The sequence below is a fragment of the Vicugna pacos genome, unplaced genomic scaffold (assembly GCF_048564905.1).
Source record: "Vicugna pacos unplaced genomic scaffold, VicPac4 scaffold_19, whole genome shotgun sequence".
NCBI classification, from domain to species: Eukaryota; Metazoa; Chordata; class Mammalia; order Artiodactyla; family Camelidae; genus Vicugna; species Vicugna pacos.
This window is the reverse complement of record NW_027328740.1, coordinates 26086220-26110390: the sequence shown is the minus strand read 5'-3', so window position 1 is coordinate 26110390 and position 24171 is coordinate 26086220. Positions and strand designations below refer to the sequence as shown.

Here is a 24171-nt window from a genome sequence, read left to right as displayed (position 1 = left end):
GATGAGAAAATATCAGGGCTAACATTCCGTCCTAAGCAGACTAGATATTGCAGTGGGACGCGTGAAAGTTTTTGAAGACAGGGGAACAGAAATCCCTCGGTCAGAAGCACACATAGGAAAGCAAGTGCAAACCATTGAAAACATTGCTGTTGAATCCTGGTTTAAGACAAGGCATGAAAGACTAAAATTCGAAAGAGTCCCAGATGGAAAAGCAAGAGATAAAGAAACAAACAATGTTTGAAAAGTTATGTGTAGAAAAATCAGACTGAAACTTGCTGAAAGCCAAGATAGAATCATCTAGGCGAATTCAGGAAGTACACAGCGTCCAAAAGAGGTGGAATCCCAATAGACTTAGCAGCAGCTGTATGATCCAAATCAACAAAGTTCATGAGCATCCCAGTGATTTAAAATGCACCTGGAGGAAAGCAACATAGTCACAAGAGAACCTCCAGAGGGGTTTCAGCTGCTATCTCAGCAGCAATATTGCAGGACAGGGGGGAGTGCCAGGACATAGACCATAGCTTGAATGGCAAAATGCTGCCATCTAGGGTAGCCTATGCCACATGACCACCATTTCTAATAACAGCAGAGCTAGAGAATGCCACAGACCTGCAAATCTTAAAAGAATTCAGCAGTTCGAAACTTATCCTAAAAGAAAGGTTGAGAATTCTCCCCTGAAGGGATAAGCAGCAAGATGAAATGGAAAGAAGAAAACCCTTATTGGAAATGCAAGAAGAGCATGAGTGGAAAAGAAGAAACAAGAAGAAGGCAAGGAGGACATCAAAACCCTAAAGATGGGAGAGGGAAGCAGGAAATCATAGGGGATTGGAAGCACTATCTTAAGGGAGTCAGCTTATATGACTCTCTGTTGGAAGCAAACGGAGAGATGCATGGCCTGACGTGTTTGCAAAACAAACGAGAAGCAGACCAAGAAAGAATCAAACAAACAAACAACACAAAAAGGGTAGGGTAACATGAATATTCAAAAGAAATTACTCAAGGTGATGTCAAGGATCATTCAGTATGAATCGACCCAGTATCGCGGCTTGAATGTACTCAGCACACCTGTATTCGGAAATCAGAGGCGTGCATTTATATTCGTAAATATTGATTCATATGAGCATATCGTGGCCTAACCCAAATGCCGATTAGGAATCCAATGGATTCCTAGTCCGTGATATAGACTTGCAAGTCTTCCAACAGGATGAATGAATGCCATATTCTACACTACGTCGAGAAGAAATGGCACAAGCCTATAACAAGGAAAAGTAGCTCCGCAAAAGTGTACTAAGATCAAAAGAGACAGGCAGTAAAGTGCACATTGGGGATTGTATCAGTCCTAGGAATTTCAGCCCCCTTGAAACAAATGAATAGATGTCCCGTGAATGCGGGTGTTTCAGCAGAAATCAACCGACGGCTATGTATTGCGGGTGTGCCCATATTACAGGAACAATAGTTTCCCTTAGTGGGTCTCTGTGTACTGTGAACTGTTAGAAAGTTTAAAGACGTGTGAAACATTCAACTGAAAATGGACACACTTCCCTCCGTTGCTACAGTGCATACAGATCTGAACAAAAGGAAAGAGGGAAGAACAAAGGCCCATGGAACGCTAGTGGGTAGAATCACATTTACCTTAGGAACCTCTCGTCGGATGCAGCCCCTCCCCCAACACTGACAAGATGCAGCAGCCATTGGGGATGGCAGTTAGCGGTTGGATTCCAGGTGGAATGTTGGTGTGTACCGCGAGGCTTGTTGTGGCTGGTGGATCCTAGGTAACCGGGCAGAGTTCTGTGGGTGGATCAGTGCGATGGAGGGGCTGCCGCCCTCTGTGGAGCTTGGCTTAGGTCTTTGGTCCGGGAAGCTGTGTCAGTTCGAGATACTGCTGCTGCCCAAAGACCTGAGTTCACGGCTCAGTTTCCAGAACCTGAAAGGGCAGACAGTGGAAGATCTGCCTGTCTTCAGCTTACTGGAGAGGCTCCGAGGTCCTTTCAGACTTGCCCAGTCCTGTTGAAGTCGACTTTATGGGAGACACGAAGAGAAGCTGGCCGAAAATATGGCTGCACGGATTGAGGAGAGATGCGAACACATTGATGAGAGATGTTCTGCTACAATAGAGAATACTGGCCTGGAGACAGCTGTAGAGGATAGCAGGCTTGAAAGGCATTCATGAGACATATTGAACCTCGCTGATACTAGCAGAAACATACGGAGGGCCACCGTGGACTGGAGGAAGTTCCTCAATTCTCTGCTCCAAGAACGGGTCCAAGATCTCTGACGTCTAAAGAGAAGAGATGGCAGAGATGATAAAAACGCTCATGTTCTTGAAAGAGGTCAGATAATCCACACGACCCAAGGGGCAATTCCAAGCCATTCAGATCAAAGTGCACCAAGCCCAGGTAAGCCTTTTCCCAGGTTTGGGCCTAGATATCAAGCACTTGCTCTTCCCTCCCCTCCACTCAGGCATCCATTTTGAGGGATCAGTACCTGAGCTGCAATGAAGCCAGTAAGAGAAGAGCAAGCCCCTCCTAGAATCAGAGTTCCTCTAGCTTCATCCTCTGTGAACAACAGGGAACCCCATAAAGGTCAAATACTCTCGTATGAAATAGATAGGAATTGAATACTTAGCTCCCACAAAGAAACGATGGCCTTCCGCTAGATTCAGCAAATGCTGGGTTCATGTCTTCTCTGGGGTGAAGGGAGTGTGGTAAGTGAGGGGAATCTTTGACTGAACTTGAATCTGTATTAGGCCTCCGTTTTTCAAGACAGTCTAGGTACATATTAGAAGTCAGATAGTGAACGGAACTGTAAAAGTCGCCAATGACATGAAAGACACAGCTTATGTGGACCGTCTTTCAATTGAGTCAAGCCCCCGGGGGCAATCGATCATGGGGGTGCAGACTTGGTTGCATTCAAGTGCTTTACCCAACATGATCGGATGATTAAGCGTTCTCATCACTGATAGAAGAACACCTGGTTCTCAGTAGCCTAGCATAGCTGCAGCAGGGTTCTCATAGCTATAATGCCTCTAGGTTCTTTGGATTCAAAGCTAAATGTATATATTTAGTTCGTTTCCTCTTGTATTTTCCTTGAGAGGGATGTTACACCTTGAAATGCCAACATTGACCAGTAGGTGTCATCGGGAGTAAAGGGCACCACATGCACAAGTGAATCCAAGCTTGGGGGTTATTTCATGTTTCCATTAGTTATTTCATGGTTCCTGTTGGTTTCGGAGGCTTCAACAGTAAAGAGTTGACATGACCCCTTTAACAGTTCGGACTGCTAGTTTGCATTCTATCTGTCTATGTTTTCCTTAGAGATGACTAAATGTTACCGAAATTGACAAGTCTGGCTTCTAGGTCGATTTAGTATGTTTCAGAAACTAACTTCATTTTCGTATAACTCCCAAAACATTTATATAAATTCTATTAAATTTTTAGAGACTGCAAATGAGATATCAACACAATGTCAAAACTGGAGTCTTCGGACAATCCCTCCCACCACGGCTGTATAGAAACAAAGAGATAAAAAAAAATCACATTTCTGTGAAATGTATCTGGAAAGTGTTGATTCATCGATGCCCAGTTGACAGAGAAGCAGTGCAACCTGCGCTCACTCGCTCCCATGAACACAGCAATGGAAACATCCACTCACCCAGCCCTTGGCACAGGACACTTGCCGAAGAGAGGCCTGTTACTTCCAAAGACAGGATGAGGCCTCAGAACACCTGGAAGCAGGAGAAGGAAAAGCAGGGAATGGATACCAGTGCATGGTCTGAGCCCTGTTGATGGAGCAGTAAAGGTGAAACTCTCTTTAACTTGGACGCACACTCTCAAGCGGACAGGAGACATGGGATTGAAGGTGATGCGCTGAGTGTTAGAAGAGTGCACAGCAGATGCTTGGCTGACAGAACGCAAAGAATCCAGTGCAAAATATCCCCACAGTTGATTCTGAGACCAAGCTCCGAGCTGCCAAATTTGAGGTAGCAGAGGCAGCGTTCAGGGAGGGATAGGGCTACGGATGATGGCACACGCTGAGTCTCAGGGATCTGGAGTGCGTTGTGGGATGTGGTGGGTCCTATCAAGAGAGCAAACCGACCTGTGACCCCAATGAGCAAGCAACCACCCTGGCGCACGCAGTTGAAATTATCGATCTGTCCCATGGCCACACCCAGTGCATCTGCAGGACCAGAGACCAATTTGGCATTTTGCCAATAGAGCATGTGTGGGGCTGAATCAGAGATATTGTGCATCGGGTCTGAGGGATCCAGGGGGCCTTGGGTTTGAATTCAGAATGAAAAGCCTTAGGATCTGCTACATTCAAAACCTGGGCTGTGATTATGGTTTGGTTTGAGGCACAGGATGTGCAACAGCTCTGTGGTTGCCTTCGTGCACCCGTACCACAAGTATGAGAGGACAAGGAAGTGTGGTCCAAGACCACAGCGTGAGACGAGGAACGATTTCCTTCAGTTTATCGCTCAAAAGCGGATGCTACATTTTGGATGGCACCGGCACGGTTCGGCAGCGAGGACACCAAGTTCGGGCTGCGGGATCATTCCAGCAGGCCCTGATGTGTGACATCCATAGATATGCTTCCACTGGTGTTTCTGTAGACAGAGAAGCTCTTGGAAGAACTGGTTTCAGTGGGACATTCCCGTGGCACTACAAAGCACAAGCGCACTCACAGTCTGCTCTTCTGGAAACACTCCAAAATAACATAGAGTAGAATGCAGAGCTGAGAACCTTTAGAAGCTCCATTTCCACCAGAGGAAGTGTCCTGTGCTCTTTCAGATTTGTGAGATAAGCGTAATCAAAATGAGGTTATCCTAATCGAAATAGTATGGGGGGTTCATCACAACAAAGGCAACACCAGCAATTGGAGATAGACCAGACAACACACACAGGAACGGGACATGGCATCAATGTCTAGGAAAATTTGTCCTCACAGAAATCCCATGCAATTGTGTAGAGCCAAGAGTCTAAAGTTTTCACTTAACCAAGCCCTAGAAGTCTACATTAGATACCCGAAATTACCTGACCACTAGAGATGAAGAAATACAGTAAAAGGAAAATGAAGTACCATTTTCAGTTCCAAAGAGATTGAAGGCCCTAAAGATAAGCTTTCAGACAACTAGACTGCAAAACGCTCTCCAGAGCAAGTATTGAAAATGGAGGTGAGGGAAACACTGAAGAACAAGAGTGTCTCAGAATCACAAAAGGCAGAATACCAGAAAAGGGGAAGAGAAAGCCTAAAGACGAGCTAAATAATATCAGAAAACTCAGTGGATGAGAAAATATCAGGGCTAACATTCCGTCCTAAGCAGACTAGATATTGCAGAGGGACGCGTGAAAGTTTTTGAAGACAGGGGAACAGAAATCCCTCGGTCAGAAGCACACATAGGAAAGCAAGTGCAAACCATTGAAAACATTGCTGTTGAATCCTGGTTTAAGACAAGGCATGAAAGACTAAAATTCGAAAGAGTCCCAGATGGAAAAGCAAGAGATAAAGAAACAAACAATGTTTGAAAAGTTATGTGTAGAAAAATCAGACTGAAACTTGCTGAAAGCCAAGATAGAATCATCTAGGCGAATTCAGGAAGTACACAGCGTCCAAAAGAGGTGGAATCCCAATAGACTTAGCAGCAGCTGTATGATCCAAATCAACAAAGTTCATGAGCATCCCAGTGATTTAAAATGCACCTGGAGGAAAGCAACATAGTCACAAGAGAACCTCCAGAGGGGTTTCAGCTGCTATCTCAGCAGCAATATTGCAGGACAGGGGGGAGTGCCAGGACATAGACCATAGCTTGAATGGCAAAATGCTGCCATCTAGGGTAGCCTATGCCACATGACCACCATTTCTAATAACAGCAGAGCTAGAGAATGCCACAGACCTGCAAATCTTAAAAGAATTCAGCAGTTCGAAACTTATCCTAAAAGAAAGGTTGAGAATTCTCCCCTGAAGGGATAAGCAGCAAGATGAAATGGAAAGAAGAAAACCCTTATTGGAAATGCAAGAAGAGCATGAGTGGAAAAGAAGAAACAAGAAGAAAGCAAGGAGGACATCAAAACCCTAAAGATGGGAGAGGGAAGCAGGAAATCATAGGGGATTGGAAGCACTATCTTAAGGGAGTCAGCTTATATGACTCTCTGTTGGAAGCAAACGGAGAGATGCATGGCCTGACGTGTTTGCAAAACAAACGAGAAGCAGACCAAGAAAGAATCAAACAAACAAACCACACAAAAAGGGTAGGGTAACATGAATATTCAAAAGAAATTACTCAAGGTGATGTCAAGGATCATTCAGTACGCATCGACCCAGTATCGCGGCTTGAATGTACTCAGCACACCTGTATTCGGAAATCAGAGGCGTGCATATATATTCGTAAATATTGATTCATATGAGCATATCGTGACCTAACCCAAATGCCGATTTGGAATCCAATGGATTCCTAGTCCGTGATATAGACTTGCAAGTCTTCCAACAGGATGAATGAATGCCATATTCTACACTACGTCGAGAAGAAATGGCACAAGCCTATAACAAGGAAAAGTAGCTCCGCAAAAGTGTACTAAGATCAAAAGAGACAGGCAGTAAAGTGCACATTGGGGATTGTATCATTCCTAGGAATATCAGCCCCCTTGAAACTAATGGATAGATGTCCCGTGAATGCGGGTGTTTCAGCAGAAATCAACCGACGGCTATGTATTGCGGGTGTGCCCATATTACAGGAACAATAGTTTCCCTTAGTGGGTCTCTGTGTACTGTGAACTGTTAGAAAGTTTAAAGACGTGTGAAACATTCAACTGAAAATGGACACACTTCTTCCCTCCGTTGCTACAGTGCATACAGATCTGAACAAAAGGAAAGAGGGAAGAACAAAGGCCCATGGGACGCTAGTGGGTAGAATCACATTTACCTTAGGAACCTCTCGCCGGATGCAGCCCCTCCCCCAACACTGACAAGATGCAGCAGCCATTGGGGATGGCAGTTAGCGGTTGGATTCCAGGTGGAATGTTGGTGTGTACCGCGAGGCTTGTTGTGGCTGGTGGATCCTAGGTAACCGGGCAGAGTTCTGTGGGTGGATCAGTGCGATGGAGGGGCTGCCGCCCTCTGTGGAGCTTGGCTTAGGTCTTTGGTCCGGGAAGCTGTGTCAGTTCGAGATACTGCTGCTGCCCAAAGACCTGAGTTCACGGCTCAGTTTCCAGAACCTGAAAGGGCAGACAGTGGAAGATCTGCCTGTCTTCAGCTTACTGGAGAGGCTCCGAGGTCCTTTCAGACTTGCCCAGTCCTGTTGAAGTCGACTTTATGGGAGACACGAAGAGAAGCTGGCCGAAAATATGGCTGCACGGATTGAGGAGAGATGCGAACACATTGATGAGAGATGTTCTGCTACAATAGAGAATACTGGCCTGGAGACAGCTGTAGAGGATAGCAGGCTCGAAAGGCATTCATGAGACATATTGAACCTCGCTGATACTAGCAGAAACATACGGAGGGCCACCGTGGACTGGAGGAAGTTCCTCAATTCTCTGCTCCAAGAACGGGTCCAAGATCTCTGACGTCTAAAGAGAAGAGATGGCAGAGATGATAAAAACGCTCATGTTCTTGAAAGAGGTCAGATAATCCACACGACCCAAGGGGCAATTCCAAGCCATTCAGATCAAAGTGCACCAAGCCCAGGTAAGCCTTTTCCCAGGTTTGGGCCTAGCTATCAAGCACTTGCTCTTCCCTCCCCTCCACTCAGGCATCCATTTTGAGGGATCAGTACCTGAGCTGCAATGAAGCCAGTAAGAGAAGAGCAAGCCCCTCCTAGAATCAGAGTTCCTCTAGCTTCATCCTCTGTGAACAACAGGGAACCCCATAAAGGTCAAATACTCTCGTATGAAATAGATAGGAATTGAATACTTAGCTCCCACAAAGAAACGATGGCCTTCCGCTAGATTCAGCAAATGCTGGGTTCATGTCTTCTCTGGGGTGAAGGGAGTGTGGTAAGTGAGGGGAATCTTTGACTGAACTTGAATCTGTATTAGGCCTCCGTTTTTCAAGACAGTCTAGGTACATATTAGAAGTCAGATAGTGAACGGAACTGTAAAAGTCGCCAATGACATGAAAGACACAGCTTATGTGGACCGTCTTTCAATTGAGTCAAGCCCCCGGGGGCAATCGATCATGGGGGTGCAGACTTGGTTGCATTCAAGTGCTTTACCCAACATGATCGGATGATTAAGCGTTCTCATCACTGATAGAAGAACACCTGGTTCTCAGTAGCCTAGCATAGCTGCAGCAGGCTTCTCATAGCTATAATGCCTCTAGGTTCTTTGGATTCAAAGCTAAATGTATATATTTAGTTCGTTTCCTCTTGTATTTTCCTTGAGAGGGATGTTACACCTTGAAATGCCAACATTGACCAGTAGGTGTCATCGGGAGTAAAGGGCACCACATGCACAAGTGAATCCAAGCTTGGGGGTTATTTCATGTTTCCATTAGTTATTTCATGGTTCCTGTTGGTTTCGGAGGCTTCAACAGTAAAGAGTTGACATGACCCCTTTAACAGTTCGGACTGCTAGTTTGCATTGTATCTGTCTTTGTTTTCCTTAGAGATGACTAAATGTTACCGAAATTGACAAGTCTGGCTTCTAGGTCGATTTAGTATGTTTCAGAAACTAACTTCATTTTCGTATAACTCCCAAAACATTTATATAAATTCTATTAAATTTTTAGAGACTGCAAATGAGATATCAACACAATGTCAAAACTGGAGTCTTCGGACAATCCCTCCCACCACGGCTGTATAGAAACAAAGAGATAAAAAAAAATCACATTTCTGTGAAATGTATCTGGAAAGTGTTGATTCATCGATGCCCAGTTGACAGAGAAGCAGTGCAACCTGCGCTCACTCGCTCCCATGAACACAGCAATGGAAACATCCACTCACCCAGCCCTTGGCACAGGACACTTGCCGAAGAGAGGCCTGTTACTTCCAAAGACAGGATGAGGCCTCAGAACACCTGGAAGCAGGAGAAGGAAAAGCAGGGAATGGATACCAGTGCATGGTCTGAGCCCTGTTGATGGAGCAGTAAAGGTGAAACTCTCTTTAACTTGGACGCACACTCTCAAGCGGACAGGAGACATGGGATTGAAGGTGATGCGCTGAGTGTTAGAAGAGTGCACAGCAGATGCTTGGCTGACAGAACGCAAAGAATCCAGTGCAAAATATCCCCACAGTTGATTCTGAGACCAAGCTCCGAGCTGCCAAATTTGAGGTAGCAGAGGCAGCGTTCAGGGAGGGATAGGGCTACGGATGATGGCACACGCTGAGTCTCAGGGATCTGGAGTGCGTTGTGGGATGTGGTGGGTCCTATCAAGAGAGCAAACCGACCTGTGACCCCAATGAGCAAGCAACCACCCTGGCGCACGCAGTTGAAATTATCGATCTGTCCCATGGCCACACCCAGTGCATCTGCAGGACCAGAGACCAATTTGGCATTTTGCCAATAGAGCATGTGTGGGGCTGAATCAGAGATATTGTGCATCGGGTCTGAGGGATCCAGGGGGCCTTGGGTTTGAATTCAGAATGAAAAGCCTTAGGATCTGCTACATTCATAACCTGGGCTGTGATTATGGTTTGGTTTGAGGCACAGGATGTGCAACAGCTCTGTGGTTGCCTTCGTGCACCCGTACCACAAGTATGAGAGGACAAGGAAGTGTGGTCCAAGACCACAGCGTGAGACGAGGAATGATTTCCTTCAGTTTATCGCTCAAAAGCGGATGCTACATTTTGGATGGCACCGGCACGGTTCGGCAGCGAGGACACCAAGTTCGGGCTGCGGGATCATTCCAGCAGGCCCTGATGTGTGACATCCATAGATATGCTTCCACTGGTGTTTCTGTAGACAGAGAAGCTCTTGGAAGAACTGGTTTCAGTGGGACATTCCCGTGGCACTACAAAGCACAAGCGCACTCACAGTCTGCTCTTCTGGAAACACTCCAAAATAACATAGAGTAGAATGCAGAGCTGAGAACCTTTAGAAGCTCCATTTCCACCAGAGGAAGTGTCCTGTGCTCTTTCAGATTTCTGAGATAAGCGTAATCAAAATGAAGTTATCTTAATCGAAATAGTATGGGGGGTTCATCACAACAAAGGCAACACCAGCAATTGGAGATAGACCAGACAACACACACAGGAACAGGACATGGCATCAATGTCTAGGAAAATTTGTCCTCACAGAAATCCCATGCAATTGTGTAGAGCCAAGAGTCTAAAGTTTTCACTGAACCAAGCCCTAGAAGTCTACATTAGATACCCGAAATTACCTGACCACTAGAGATGAAGAAATACAGTAAAAGGAAAATGAAGTACCATTTCCAGTTCCAAAGAGATTGAAGGCCCTAAAGATAAGCTTTCAGACAACTAGACTGCAAAACGCTCTCCAGAGCAAGTATTGAAAATGGAGGTGAGGGAAACACTGAAGAACAAGAGTGTCTCAGAATCACAAAAGGCAGAATACCAGAAAAGGGGAAGAGAAAGCCTAAAGACGAGCTAAATAATATCAGAAAACTCAGTGGATGAGAAAATATCAGGGCTAACATTCCGTCCTAAGCAGACTAGATATTGCAGAGGGACGCGTGAAAGTTTTTGAAGACAGGGGAACAGAAATCCCTCGGTCAGAAGCACACATAGGAAAGCAAGTGCAAACCATTGAAAACATTGCTGTTGAATCCTGGTTTAAGACAAGGCATGAAAGACTAAAATTCGAAAGAGTCCCAGATGGAAAAGCAAGAGATAAAGAAACAAACAATGTTTGAAAAGTTATGTGTAGAAAAATCAGACTGAAACTTGCTGAAAGCCAAGATAGAATCATCTAGGCGAATTCAGGAAGTACACAGCGTCCAAAAGAGGTGGAATCCCAATAGACTTAGCAGCAGCTGTATGATCCAAATCAACAAAGTTCATGAGCATCCCAGTGATTTAAAATGCACCTGGAGGAAAGCAACATAGTCACAAGAGAACCTCCAGAGGGGTTTCAGCTGCTATCTCAGCAGCAATATTGCAGGACAGGGGGGAGTGCCAGGACATAGACCATAGCTTGAATGGCAAAATGCTGCCATCTAGGGTAGCCTATGCCACATGACCACCATTTCTAATAACAGCAGAGCTAGAGAATGCCACAGACCTGCAAATCTTAAAAGAATTCAGCAGTTCGAAACTTATCCTAAAAGAAAGGTTGAGAATTCTCCCCTGAAGGGATAAGCAGCAAGATGAAATGGAAAGAAGAAAACCCTTATTGGAAATGCAAGAAGAGCATGAGTGGAAAAGAAGAAACAAGAAGAAAGCAAGGAGGACATCAAAACCCTAAAGATGGGAGAGGGAAGCAGGAAATCATAGGGGATTGGAAGCACTATCTTAAGGGAGTCAGCTTATATGACTCTCTGTTGGAAGCAAACGGAGAGATGCATGGCCTGACGTGTTTGCAAAACAAACGAGAAGCAGACCAAGAAAGAATCAAACAAACAAACCACACAAAAAGGGTAGGGTAACATGAATATTCAAAAGAAATTACTCAAGGTGATGTCAAGGATCATTCAGTACGCATCGACCCAGTATCGCGGCTTGAATGTACTCAGCACACCTGTATTCGGAAATCAGAGGCGTGCATATATATTCGTAAATATTGATTCATATGAGCATATCGTGACCTAACCCAAATGCCGATTTGGAATCCAATGGATTCCTAGTCCGTGATATAGACTTGCAAGTCTTCCAACAGGATGAATGAATGCCATATTCTACACTACGTCGAGAAGAAATGGCACAAGCCTATAACAAGGAAAAGTAGCTCCGCAAAAGTGTACTAAGATCAAAAGAGACAGGCAGTAAAGTGCACATTGGGGATTGTATCATTCCTAGGAATTTCAGCCCCCTTGAAACTAATGGATAGATGTCCCGTGAATGCGGGTGTTTCAGCAGAAATCAACCGACGGCTATGTATTGCGGGTGTGCCCATATTACAGGAACAATAGTTTCCCTTAGTGGGTCTCTGTGTACTGTGAACTGTTAGAAAGTTTAAAGACGTGTGAAACATTCAACTGAAAATGGACACACTTCTTCCCTCCGTTGCTACAGTGCATACAGATCTGAACAAAAGGAAAGAGGGAAGAACAAAGGCCCATGGGACGCTAGTGGGTAGAATCACATTTACCTTAGGAACCTCTCGTCGGATGCAGCCCCTCCCCCAACACTGACAAGATGCAGCAGCCATTGGGGATGGCAGTTAGCGGTTGGATTCCAGGTGGAATGTTGGTGTGTACCGCGAGGCTTGTTGTGGCTGGTGGATCCTAGGTAACCGGGCAGAGTTCTGTGGGTGGATCAGTGCGATGGAGGGGCTGCCGCCCTCTGTGGAGCTTGGCTTAGGTCTTTGGTCCGGGAAGCTGTGTCAGTTCGAGATACTGCTGCTGCCCAAAGACCTGAGTTCACGGCTCAGTTTCCAGAACCTGAAAGGGCAGACAGTGGAAGATCTGCCTGTCTTCAGCTTACTGGAGAGGCTCCGAGGTCCTTTCAGACTTGCCCAGTCCTGTTGAAGTCGACTTTATGGGAGACACGAAGAGAAGCTGGCCGAAAATATGGCTGCACGGATTGAGGAGAGATGCGAACACATTGATGAGAGATGTTCTGCTACAATAGAGAATACTGGCCTGGAGACAGCTGTAGAGGATAGCAGGCTCGAAAGGCATTCATGAGACATATTGAACCTCGCTGATACTAGCAGAAACATACGGAGGGCCACCGTGGACTGGAGGAAGTTCCTCAATTCTCTGCTCCAAGAACGGGTCCAAGATCTCTGACGTCTAAAGAGAAGAGATGGCAGAGATGATAAAAACGCTCATGTTCTTGAAAGAGGTCAGATAATCCACACGACCCAAGGGGCAATTCCAAGCCATTCAGATCAAAGTGCACCAAGCCCAGGTAAGCCTTTTCCCAGGTTTGGGCCTAGCTATCAAGCACTTGCTCTTCCCTCCCCTCCACTCAGGCATCCATTTTGAGGGATCAGTACCTGAGCTGCAATGAAGCCAGTAAGAGAAGAGCAAGCCCCTCCTAGAATCAGAGTTCCTCTAGCTTCATCCTCTGTGAACAACAGGGAACCCCATAAAGGTCAAATACTCTCGTATGAAATAGATAGGAATTGAATACTTAGCTCCCACAAAGAAACGATGGCCTTCCGCTAGATTCAGCAAATGCTGGGTTCATGTCTTCTCTGGGGTGAAGGGAGTGTGGTAAGTGAGGGGAATCTTTGACTGAACTTGAATCTGTATTAGGCCTCCGTTTTTCAAGACAGTCTAGGTACATATTAGAAGTCAGATAGTGAACGGAACTGTAAAAGTCGCCAATGACATGAAAGACACAGCTTATGTGGACCGTCTTTCAATTGAGTCAAGCCCCCGGGGGCAATCGATCATGGGGGTGCAGACTTGGTTGCATTCAAGTGCTTTACCCAACATGATCGGATGATTAAGCGTTCTCATCACTGATAGAAGAACACCTGGTTCTCAGTAGTCTAGCATAGCTGCAGCAGGCTTCTCATAGCTATAATGCCTCTAGGTTCTTTGGATTCAAAGCTAAATGTATATATTTAGTTCGTTTCCTCTTGTATTTTCCTTGAGAGGGATGTTACACCTTGAAATGCCAACATTGACCAGTAGGTGTCATCGGGAGTAAAGGGCACCACATGCACAAGTGAATCCAAGCTTGGGGGTTATTTCATGTTTCCATTAGTTATTTCATGGTTCCTGTTGGTTTCGGAGGCTTCAACAGTAAAGAGTTGACATGACCCCTTTAACAGTTCGGACTGCTAGTTTGCATTGTATCTGTCTTTGTTTTCCTTAGAGATGACTAAATGTTACCGAAATTGACAAGTCTGGCTTCTAGGTCGATTTAGTATGTTTCAGAAACTAACTTCATTTTCGTATAACTCCCAAAACATTTATATAAATTCTATTAAATTTTTAGAGACTGCAAATGAGATATCAACACAATGTCAAAACTGGAGTCTTCGGACAATCCCTCCCACCACGGCTGTATAGAAACAAAGAGATAAAAAAAAATCACATTTCTGTGAAATGTATCTGGAAAGTGTTGATTCATCGATGCCCAGTTGACAGAGAAGCAGTGCAACCTGCGCTCACTCGCTCCCATGAACACAGCAATGGAAACATCCACTCACCCAGCCCTTGGCACAGGACACTTGCCGAAGAGAGGCCTGTTACTTCCAAAGACAGGATGAGGCCTCAGAACACCTGGAAGCAGGAGAAGGAAAAGCAGGGAATGGATACCAGTGCATGGTCTGAGCCCTGTTGATGGAGCAGTAAAGGTGAAACTCTCTTTAACTTGGACGCACACTCTCAAGCGGACAGGAGACATGGGATTGAAGGTGATGCGCTGAGTGTTAGAAGAGTGCACAGCAGATGCTTGGCTGACAGAACGCAAAGAATCCAGTGCAAAATATCCCCACAGTTGATTCTGAGACCAAGCTCCGAGCTGCCAAATTTGAGGTAGCAGAGGCAGCGTTCAGGGAGGGATAGGGCTACGGATGATGGCACACGCTGAGTCTCAGGGATCTGGAGTGCGTTGTGGGATGTGGTGGGTCCTATCAAGAGAGCAAACCGACCTGTGACCCCAATGAGCAAGCAACCACCCTGGCGCACGCAGTTGAAATTATCGATCTGTCCCATGGCCACACCCAGTGCATCTGCAGGACCAGAGACCAATTTGGCATTTTGCCAATAGAGCATGTGTGGGGCTGAATCAGAGATATTGTGCATCGGGTCTGAGGGATCCAGGGGGCCTTGGGTTTGAATTCAGAATGAAAAGCCTTAGGATCTGCTACATTCATAACCTGGGCTGTGATTATGGTTTGGTTTGAGGCACAGGATGTGCAACAGCTCTGTGGTTGCCTTCGTGCACCCGTACCACAATGATGAGAGGACAAGGAAGTGTGGTCCAAGACCACAGCGTGAGACGAGGAATGATTTCCTTCAGTTTATCGCTCAAAAGCGGATGCTACATTTTGGATGGCACCGGCACGGTTCGGCAGCGAGGACACCAAGTTCGGGCTGCGGGATCATTCCAGCAGGCCCTGATGTGTGACATCCATAGATATGCTTCCACTGGTGTTTCTGTAGACAGAGAAGCTCTTGGAAGAACTGGTTTCAGTGGGACATTCCCGTGGCACTACAAAGCACAAGCGCACTCACAGTCTGCTCTTCTGGAAACACTCCAAAATAACATAGAGTAGAATGCAGAGCTGAGAACCTTTAGAAGCTCCATTTCCACCAGAGGAAGTGTCCTGTGCTCTTTCAGATTTCTGAGATAAGCGTAATCAAAATGAAGTTATCTTAATCGAAATAGTATGGGGGGTTCATCACAACAAAGGCAACACCAGCAATTGGAGATAGACCAGACAACACACACAGGAACAGGACATGGCATCAATGTCTAGGAAAATTTGTCCTCACAGAAATCCCATGCAATTGTGTAGAGCCAAGAGTCTAAAGTTTTCACTTAACCAAGCCCTAGAAGTCTACATTAGATACCCGAAATTACCTGACCACTAGAGATGAAGAAATACAGTAAAAGGAAAATGAAGTACCATTTTCAGTTCCAAAGAGATTGAAGGCCCTAAAGATAAGCTTTCAGACAACTAGACTGCAAAACGCTCTCCAGAGCAAGTATTGAAAATGGAGGTGAGGGAAACACTGAAGAACAACAGTGTCTCAGAATCACAAAAGGCAGAATACCAGAAAAGGGGAAGAGAAAGCCTAAAGACGAGCTAAATAATATCAGAAAACTCAGTGGATGAGAAAATATCAGGGCTAACATTCCGTCCTAAGCAGACTAGATATTGCAGAGGGACGCGTGAAAGTTTTTGAAGACAGGGGAACAGAAATCCCTCGGTCAGAAGCACACATAGGAAAGCAAGTGCAAACCATTGAAAACATTGCTGTTGAATCCTGGTTTAAGACAAGGCATGAAAGACTAAAATTCGAAAGAGTCCCAGATGGAAAAGCAAGAGATAAAGAAACAAACAATGTTTGAAAAGTTATGTGTAGAAAAATCAGACTGAAACTTGCTGAAAGCCAAGATAGAATCATCTAGGCGAATTCAGGAAGTACACAGCGTCCAAAAGAGGTGGAATCCCAATAGACTTAGCAGCAGCTGTATGATCCAAATCAACAAAGTTCATGAGCATCCCAGTGATTTAAAATGCGCCTGGAGGAAAGCAACATAGTCACAAGAGAACCTCCAGAGGGGTTTCAGCTGCTATCTCAGCAGCAATATTGCAGGACAGGGGGGAGTGCCAGGACATAGACCATAGCTTGAATGGCAAAATGCTGCCATCTAGGGTAGCCTATGCCACATGACCACCATTTCTAATAACAGCAGAGCTAGAGAATGCCACAGACCTGCAAATCTTAAAAGAATTCAGCAGTTCGAAACTTATCCTAAAAGAAAGGTTGAGAATTCTCCCCTGAAGGGATAAGCAGCAAGATGAAATGGAAAGAAGAAAACCCTTATTGGAAATGCAAGAAGAGCATGAGTGGAAAAGAAGAAACAAGAAGAAAGCAAGGAGGACATCAAAACCCTAAAGATGGGAGAGGGAAGCAGGAAATCATAGGGGATTGGAAGCACTATCTTAAGGGAGTCAGCTTATATGACTCTCTGTTGGAAGCAAACGGAGAGATGCATGGCCTGACGTGTTTGCAAAACAAACGAGAAGCAGACCAAGAAAGAATCAAACAAACAAACAACACAAAAAGGGTAGGGTAACATGAATATTCAAAAGAAATTACTCAAGGTGATGTCAAGGATCATTCAGTATGCATCGACCCAGTATCGCGGCTTGAATGTACTCAGCACACCTGTATTCGGAAATCAGAGGCGTGCATTTATATTCGTAAATATTGATTCATATGAGCATATCGTGACCTAACCCAAATGCCGATTAGGAATCCAATGGATTCCTAGTCCGTGATATAGACTTGCAAGTCTTCCAACAGGATGAATGAATGCCATATTCTACACTACGTCGAGAAGAAATGGCACAAGCCTATAACAAGGAAAAGTAGCTCCGCAAAAGTGTACTAAGGTCAAAAGAGACAGGCAGTAAAGTGCACATTGGGGATTGTATCATTCCTAGGAATTTCAGCCCCCTTGAAACAAATGGATAGATGTCCCGTGAATGCGGGTGTTTCAGCAGAAATCAACCGACGGCTATGTATTGCGGGTGTGCCCATATTACAGGAACAATAGTTTCCCTTAGTGGGTCTCTGTGTACTGTGAACTGTTAGAAAGTTTAAAGACGTGTGAAACATTCAACTGAAAATGGACACACTTCCCTCCGTTGCTACAGTGCATACAGATCTGAACAAAAGGAAAGAGGGAAGAACAAAGGCCCATGGGACGCTAGTGGGTAGAATCACATTTACCTTAGGAACCTCTCGTCGGATGCAGCCCCTCCCCCAACACTGACAAGATGCAGCAGCCATTGGGGATGGCAGTTAGCGGTTGGATTCCAGGTGGAATGTTGGTGTGTACCGTGAGGCTTGTTGTGGCTGGTGGATCCTAGGTAACCGGGCAGAGTTCTGTGGGTGGATCAGTGCGATGGAGGGGCTGCCGCCCTCTGTGGAGCTTGGCTTAGGTCTTTGGTCCGGGAAGCTGTGTCAGTTCGAGATACTGCTGCTGCCCAAAGACCTGAGTTCACGGCTCAGTTTCCAGAACCTGAAAGGGCAGACAGTGGAAGATCTGCCTGTCTTCAGCTTACTGGAGAGGCTCCGAGGTCCTTTCAGGCTTGCCCAGTCCTGTTGAAGTCGACTTTATGGGAGACACGAAGAGAAGCTGGCCGAAAATATGGCTGCACGGATTGAGGAGAGATGCGAACACATTGATGAGAGATGTTCTGCTACAATAGAGAATACTGGCCTGGAGACAGCTGTAGAGGATAGCAGGCTCGAAAGGCATTCATGAGACATATTGAACCTCGCTGATACTAGCAGAAACATACGGAGGGCCACCGTGGACTGGAGGAAGTTCCTCAATTCTCTGCTCCAAGAACGGGTCCAAGATCTCTGACGTCTAAAGAGAAGAGATGGCAGAGATGATAAAAACGCTCATGTTCTTGAAAGAGGTCAGATAATCCACACGACCCAAGGGGCAATTCCAAGCCATTCAGATCAAAGTGCACCAAGCCCAGGTAAGCCTTTTCCCAGGTTTGGGCCTAGCTATCAAGCACTTGCTCTTCCCTCCCCTCCACTCAGGCATCCATTTTGAGGGATCAGTACCTGAGCTGCAATGAAGCCAGTAAGAGAAGAGCAAGCCCCTCCTAGAATCAGAGTTCCTCTAGCTTCATCCTCTGTGAACAACAGGGAACCCCATAAAGGTCAAATACTCTCGTATGAAATAGATAGGAATTGAATACTTAGCTCCCACAAAGAAACGATGGCCTTCTGCTAGATTCAGCAAATGCTGGGTTCATGTCTTCTCTGGGGTGAAGGGAGTGTGGTAAGTGAGGGGAATCTTTGACTGAACTTGAATCTGTATTAGGCCTCCGTTTTTCAAGACAGTCTAGGTACATATTAGAAGTCAGATAGTGAACGGAACTGTAAAAGTCGCCAATGACATGAAAGACACAGCTTATGTGGACCGTCTTTCAATTGAGTCAAGCCCCCGGGGGCAATCGATCATGGGGGTGCAGACTTGGTTGCATTCAAGTGCTTTACCCAACATGATCGGATGATTAAGCGTTCTCATCACTGATAGAAGAACACCTGGTTCTCAGTAGCCTAGCATAGCTGCAGCAGGCTTCTCATAGCTATAATGCCTCTAGGTTCTTTGGATTCAAAGCTAAATGTATATATTTAGTTCGTTTCCTCTTGTATTTTCCTTGAGAGGGATGTTACACCTTGAAATGCCAACATTGACCAGTAGGTGTCATCGGGAGTAAAGGGCACCACATGCACAAGTGAATCCAAGCTTGGGGGTTATTTCATGTTTCCATTAGTTATTTCATGGTTCCTGTTGGTTTCGGAGGCTTCAACAGTAAAGAGTTGACATGACCCCTTTAACAGTTCGGACTGCTAGTTTGCATTGTATCTGTCTTTGTTTTCCTTAGAGATGACTAAATGTTACCGAAATTGACAAGTCTGGCTTCTAGGTCGATTTAGTATGTTTCAGAAACTAACTTCATTTTCGTATAACTCCCAAAACATTTATATAAATTCTATTAAATTTTTAGAGACTGCAAATGAGATATCAACACAATGTCAAAACTGGAGTCTTCGGACAATCCCTCCCACCACGGCTGTATAGAAACAAAGAGATAAAAAAAAATCACATTTCTGTGAAATGTATCTGGAAAGTGTTGATTCATCGATGCCCAGTTGACAGAGAAGCAGTGCAACCTGCGCTCACTCGCTCCCATGAACACAGCAATGGAAACATCCACTCACCCAGCCCTTGGCACAGGACACTTGCCGAAGAGAGGCCTGTTACTTCCAAAGACAGGATGAGGCCTCAGAACACCTGGAAGCAGGAGAAGGAAAAGCAGGGAATGGATACCAGTGCATGGTCTGAGCCCTGTTGATGGAGCAGTAAAGGTGAAACTCTCTTTAACTTGGACGCACACTCTCAAGCGGACAGGAGACATGGGATTGAAGGTGATGCGCTGAGTGTTAGAAGAGTGCACAGCAGATGCTTGGCTGACAGAACGCAAAGAATCCAGTGCAAAATATCCCCACAGTTGATTCTGAGACCAAGCTCCGAGCTGCCAAATTTGAGGTAGCAGAGGCAGCGTTCAGGGAGGGATAGGGCTACGGATGATGGCACACGCTGAGTCTCAGGGATCTGGAGTGCGTTGTGGGATGTGGTGGGTCCTATCAAGAGAGCAAACCGACCTGTGACCCCAATGAGCAAGCAACCACCCTGGCGCACGCAGTTGAAATTATCGATCTGTCCCATGGCCACACCCAGTGCATCTGCAGGACCAGAGACCAATTTGGCATTTTGCCAATAGAGCATGTGTGGGGCTGAATCAGAGATATTGTGCATCGGGTCTGAGGGATCCAGGGGGCCTTGGGTTTGAATTCAGAATGAAAAGCCTTAGGATCTGCTACATTCAAAACCTGGGCTGTGATTATGGTTTGGTTTGAGGCACAGGATGTGCAACAGCTCTGTGGTTGCCTTCGTGCACCCGTACCACAAGTATGAGAGGACAAGGAAGTGTGGTCCAAGACCACAGCGTGAGACGAGGAACGATTTCCTTCAGTTTATCGCTCAAAAGCGGATGCTACATTTTGGATGGCACCGGCACGGTTCGGCAGCGAGGACACCAAGTTCGGGCTGCGGGATCATTCCAGCAGGCCCTGATGTGTGACATCCATAGATATGCTTCCACTGGTGTTTCTGTAGACAGAGAAGCTCTTGGAAGAACTGGTTTCAGTGGGACATACCCGTGGCACTACAAAGCACAAGCGCACTCACAGTCTGCTCTTCTGGAAACACTCCAAAATAACATAGAGTAGAATGCAGAGCTGAGAACCTTTAGAAGCTCCATTTCCACCAGAGGAAGTGTCCTGTGCTCTTTCAGATTTGTGAGATAAGCGTAATCCAAATGAGGTTATCCTAATCGAAATAGTATGGGGGGTTCATCACAACAAAGGCAACACCAGCAATTGGAGATAGACCAGACAACACACACAGGAACAGGACATGGCATCAATGTCTAGGAAAATTTGTCCTCACAGAAATCCCATGCAATTGTGTAGAGCCAAGAGTCTAAAGTTTTCACTTAACCAAGCCCTAGAAGTCTACATTAGATACCCGAAATTACCTGACCACTAGAGATGAAGAAATACAGTAAAAGGAAAATGAAGTACCATTTTCAGTTCCAAAGAGATTGAAGGCCCTAAAGATAAGCTTTCAGACAACTAGACTGCAAAACGCTCTCCAGAGCAAGTATTGAAAATGGAGGTGAGGGAAACACTGAAGAACAACAGTGTCTCAGAATCACAAAAGGCAGAATACCAGAAAAGGGGAAGAGAAAGCCTAAAGACGAGCTAAATAATATCAGAAAACTCAGTGGATGAGAAAATATCAGGGCTAACATTCCGTCCTAAGCAGACTAGATATTGCAGTGGGACGCGTGAAAGTTTTTGAAGACAGGGGAACAGAAATCCCTCGGTCAGAAGCACACATAGGAAAGCAAGTGCAAACCATTGAAAACATTGCTGTTGAATCCTGGTTTAAGACAAGGCATGAAAGACTAAAATTCGAAAGAGTCCCAGATGGAAAAGCAAGAGATAAAGAAACAAACAATGTTTGAAAAGTTATGTGTAGAAAAATCAGACTGAAACTTGCTGAAAGCCAAGATAGAATCATCTAGGCGAATTCAGGAAGTACACAGCGTCCAAAAGAGGTGGAATCCCAATAGACTTAGCAGCAGCTGTATGATCCAAATCAACAAAGTTCATGAGCATCCCAGTGATTTAAAATGCGCCTGGAGGAAAGCAACATAGTCACAAGAGAACCTCCAGAGGGGTTTCAGCTGCTATCTCAGCAGCAATATTGCAGGACAGGGGGGAGTGCCAGGACATAGACCATAGCTTGAATGGCAAAATGCTGCCATCTAGGGTAGCCTATGCCACATGACCACCATTTCTAATAACAGCAGAGCTAGAGAATGCCACAGACCTGCAAATCTTAAAAGAATTCAGCAGTTCGAAACTTATCCTAAAAGAAAGGTTGAGAATTCTCCCCTGAAGGGATAAGCAGCAAGATGAAATGGAAAGAAGAAAACCCTTATTGGAAATGCAAGAAGAGCATGAGTGGAAAAGAAGAAACAAGAAGAAAGCAAGGAGGACATCAAAACCCTAAAGATGGGAGAGGGAAGCAGGAAATCATAGGGGATTGGAAGCACTATCTTAAGGGAGTCAGCTTATATGACTCTCTGTTGGAAGCAAACGGAGAGATGCATGGCCTGACGTGTTTGCAAAACAAACGAGAAGCAGACCAAGAAAGAATCAAACAAACAAACAACACAAAAAGGGTAGGGTAACATGAATATTCAAAAGAAATTACTCAAGGTGATGTCAAGGATCATTCAGTATGCATCGACCCAGTATCGCGGCTTGAATGTACTCAGCACACCTGTATTCGGAAATCAGAGGCGTGCATTTATATTCGTAAATATTGATTCATATGAGCATATCGTGACCTAACCCAAATGCCGATTAGGAATCCAATGGATTCCTAGTCCGTGATATAGACTTGCAAGTCTTCCAACAGGATGAATGAATGCCATATTCTACACTACGTCGAGAAGAAATGGCACAAGCCTATAACAAGGAAAAGTAGCTCCGCAAAAGTGTACTAAGATCAAAAGAGACAGGCAGTAAAGTGCACATTGGGGATTGTATCATTCCTAGGAATTTCAGACCCCTTGAAACAAATGGATATATGTCCCGTGAATGCGGGTGTTTCAGCAGAAATCAACCGACGGCTATGTATTGCGGGTGTGCCCATATTACAGGAACAATAGTTTCCCTTAGTGGGTCTCTGTGTACTGTGAACTGTTAGAAAGTTTAAAGACGTGTGAAACATTCAACTGAAAATGGACACACTTCCCTCCGTTGCTACAGTGCATACAGATCTGAACAAAAGGAAAGAGGGAAGAACAAAGGCCCATGGGACGCTAGTGGGTAGAATCACATTTACCTTAGGAACCTCTCGTCGGATGCAGCCCCTCCCCCAACACTGACAAGATGCAGCAGCCATTGGGGATGGCAGTTAGCGGTTGGATTCCAGGTGGAATGTTGGTGTGTACAGCGAGGCTTGTTGTGGCTGGTGGATCCTAGGTAACCGGGCAGAGTTCTGTGGGTGGATCAGTGCGATGGAGGGGCTGCCGCCCTCTGTGGAGCTTGGCTTAGGTCTTTGGTCCGGGAAGCTGTGTCAGTTCGAGATACTGCTGCTGCCCAAAGACCTGAGTTCACGGCTCAGTTTCCAGAACCTGAAAGGGCAGACAGTGGAAGATCTGCCTGTCTTCAGCTTACTGGAGAGGCTCCGAGGTCCTTTCAGACTTGCCCAGTCCTGTTGAAGTCGACTTTATGGGAGACACGAAGAGAAGCTGGCCGAAAATATGGCTGCACGGATTGAGGAGAGATGCGAACACATTGATGAGAGATGTTCTGCTACAATAGAGAATACTGGCCTGGAGACAGCTGTAGAGGATAGCAGGCTCGAAAGGCATTCATGAGACATATTGAACCTCGCTGATACTAGCAGAAACATACGGAGGGCCACCGTGGACTGGAGGAAGTTCCTCAATTCTCTGCTCCAAGAACGGGTCCAAGATCTCTGACGTCTAAAGAGAAGAGATGGCAGAGATGATAAAAACGCTCATGTTCTTGAAAGAGGTCAGATAATCCACACGACCCAAGGGGCAATTCCAAGCCATTCAGATCAAAGTGCACCAAGCCCAGGTAAGCCTTTTCCCAGGTTTGGGCCTAGCTATCAAGCACTTGCTCTTCCCTCCCCTCCACTCAGGCATCCATTTTGAGGGATCAGTACCTGAGCTGCAATGAAGCCAGTAAGAGAAGAGCAAGCCCCTCCTAGAATCAGAGTTCCTCTAGCTTCATCCTCTGTGAACAACAGGGAACCCCATAAAGGTCAAATACTCTCGTATGAAATAGATAGGAATTGAATACTTAGCTCCCACAAAGAAACGATGGCCTTCCGCTAGATTCAGCAAATGCTGGGTTCATGTCTTCTCTGGGGTGAAGGGAGTGTGGTAAGTGAGGGGAATCTTTGACTGAACTTGAATCTGTATTAGGCCTCCGTTTTTCAAGACAGTCTAGGTACATATTAGAAGTCAGATAGTGAACGGAACTGTAAAAGTCGCCAATGACATGAAAGACACAGCTTATGTGGACCGTCTTTCAATTGAGTCAAGCCCCCGGGGGCAATCGATCATGGGGGTGCAGACTTGGTTGCATTCAAGTGCTTTACCCAACATGATCGGATGATTAAGCGTTCTCATCACTGATAGAAGAACACCTGGTTCTCAGTAGCCTAGCATAGCTGCAGCAGGCTTCTCATAGCTATAATGCCTCTAGGTTCTTTGGATT

General features: G+C 45.6%; 2 long non-coding RNA genes across 2 annotated transcripts; both read right to left on the bottom strand.

The window, feature by feature from the left end:
• Positions 1 to 2025: 2025 nt before the first annotated feature.
• LOC140693276 (uncharacterized) lies at positions 2026 to 7143 on the bottom strand. Its single transcript, XR_012068999.1, has 3 exons — positions 6917 to 7143; positions 3652 to 3724; positions 2026 to 2278 (listed from the first exon to the last, which is right to left on the bottom strand). It is a non-coding gene; the product is annotated as an uncharacterized lncRNA (long non-coding RNA).
• A 10880-nt stretch (positions 7144 to 18023) lies between these two features.
• LOC140693277 (uncharacterized) lies at positions 18024 to 22987 on the bottom strand. Its single transcript, XR_012069000.1, has 3 exons — positions 22763 to 22987; positions 19501 to 19573; positions 18024 to 18127 (listed from the first exon to the last, which is right to left on the bottom strand). It is a non-coding gene; the product is annotated as an uncharacterized lncRNA (long non-coding RNA).
• Between the last annotated feature and the right edge of the window lie 1184 nt (positions 22988 to 24171).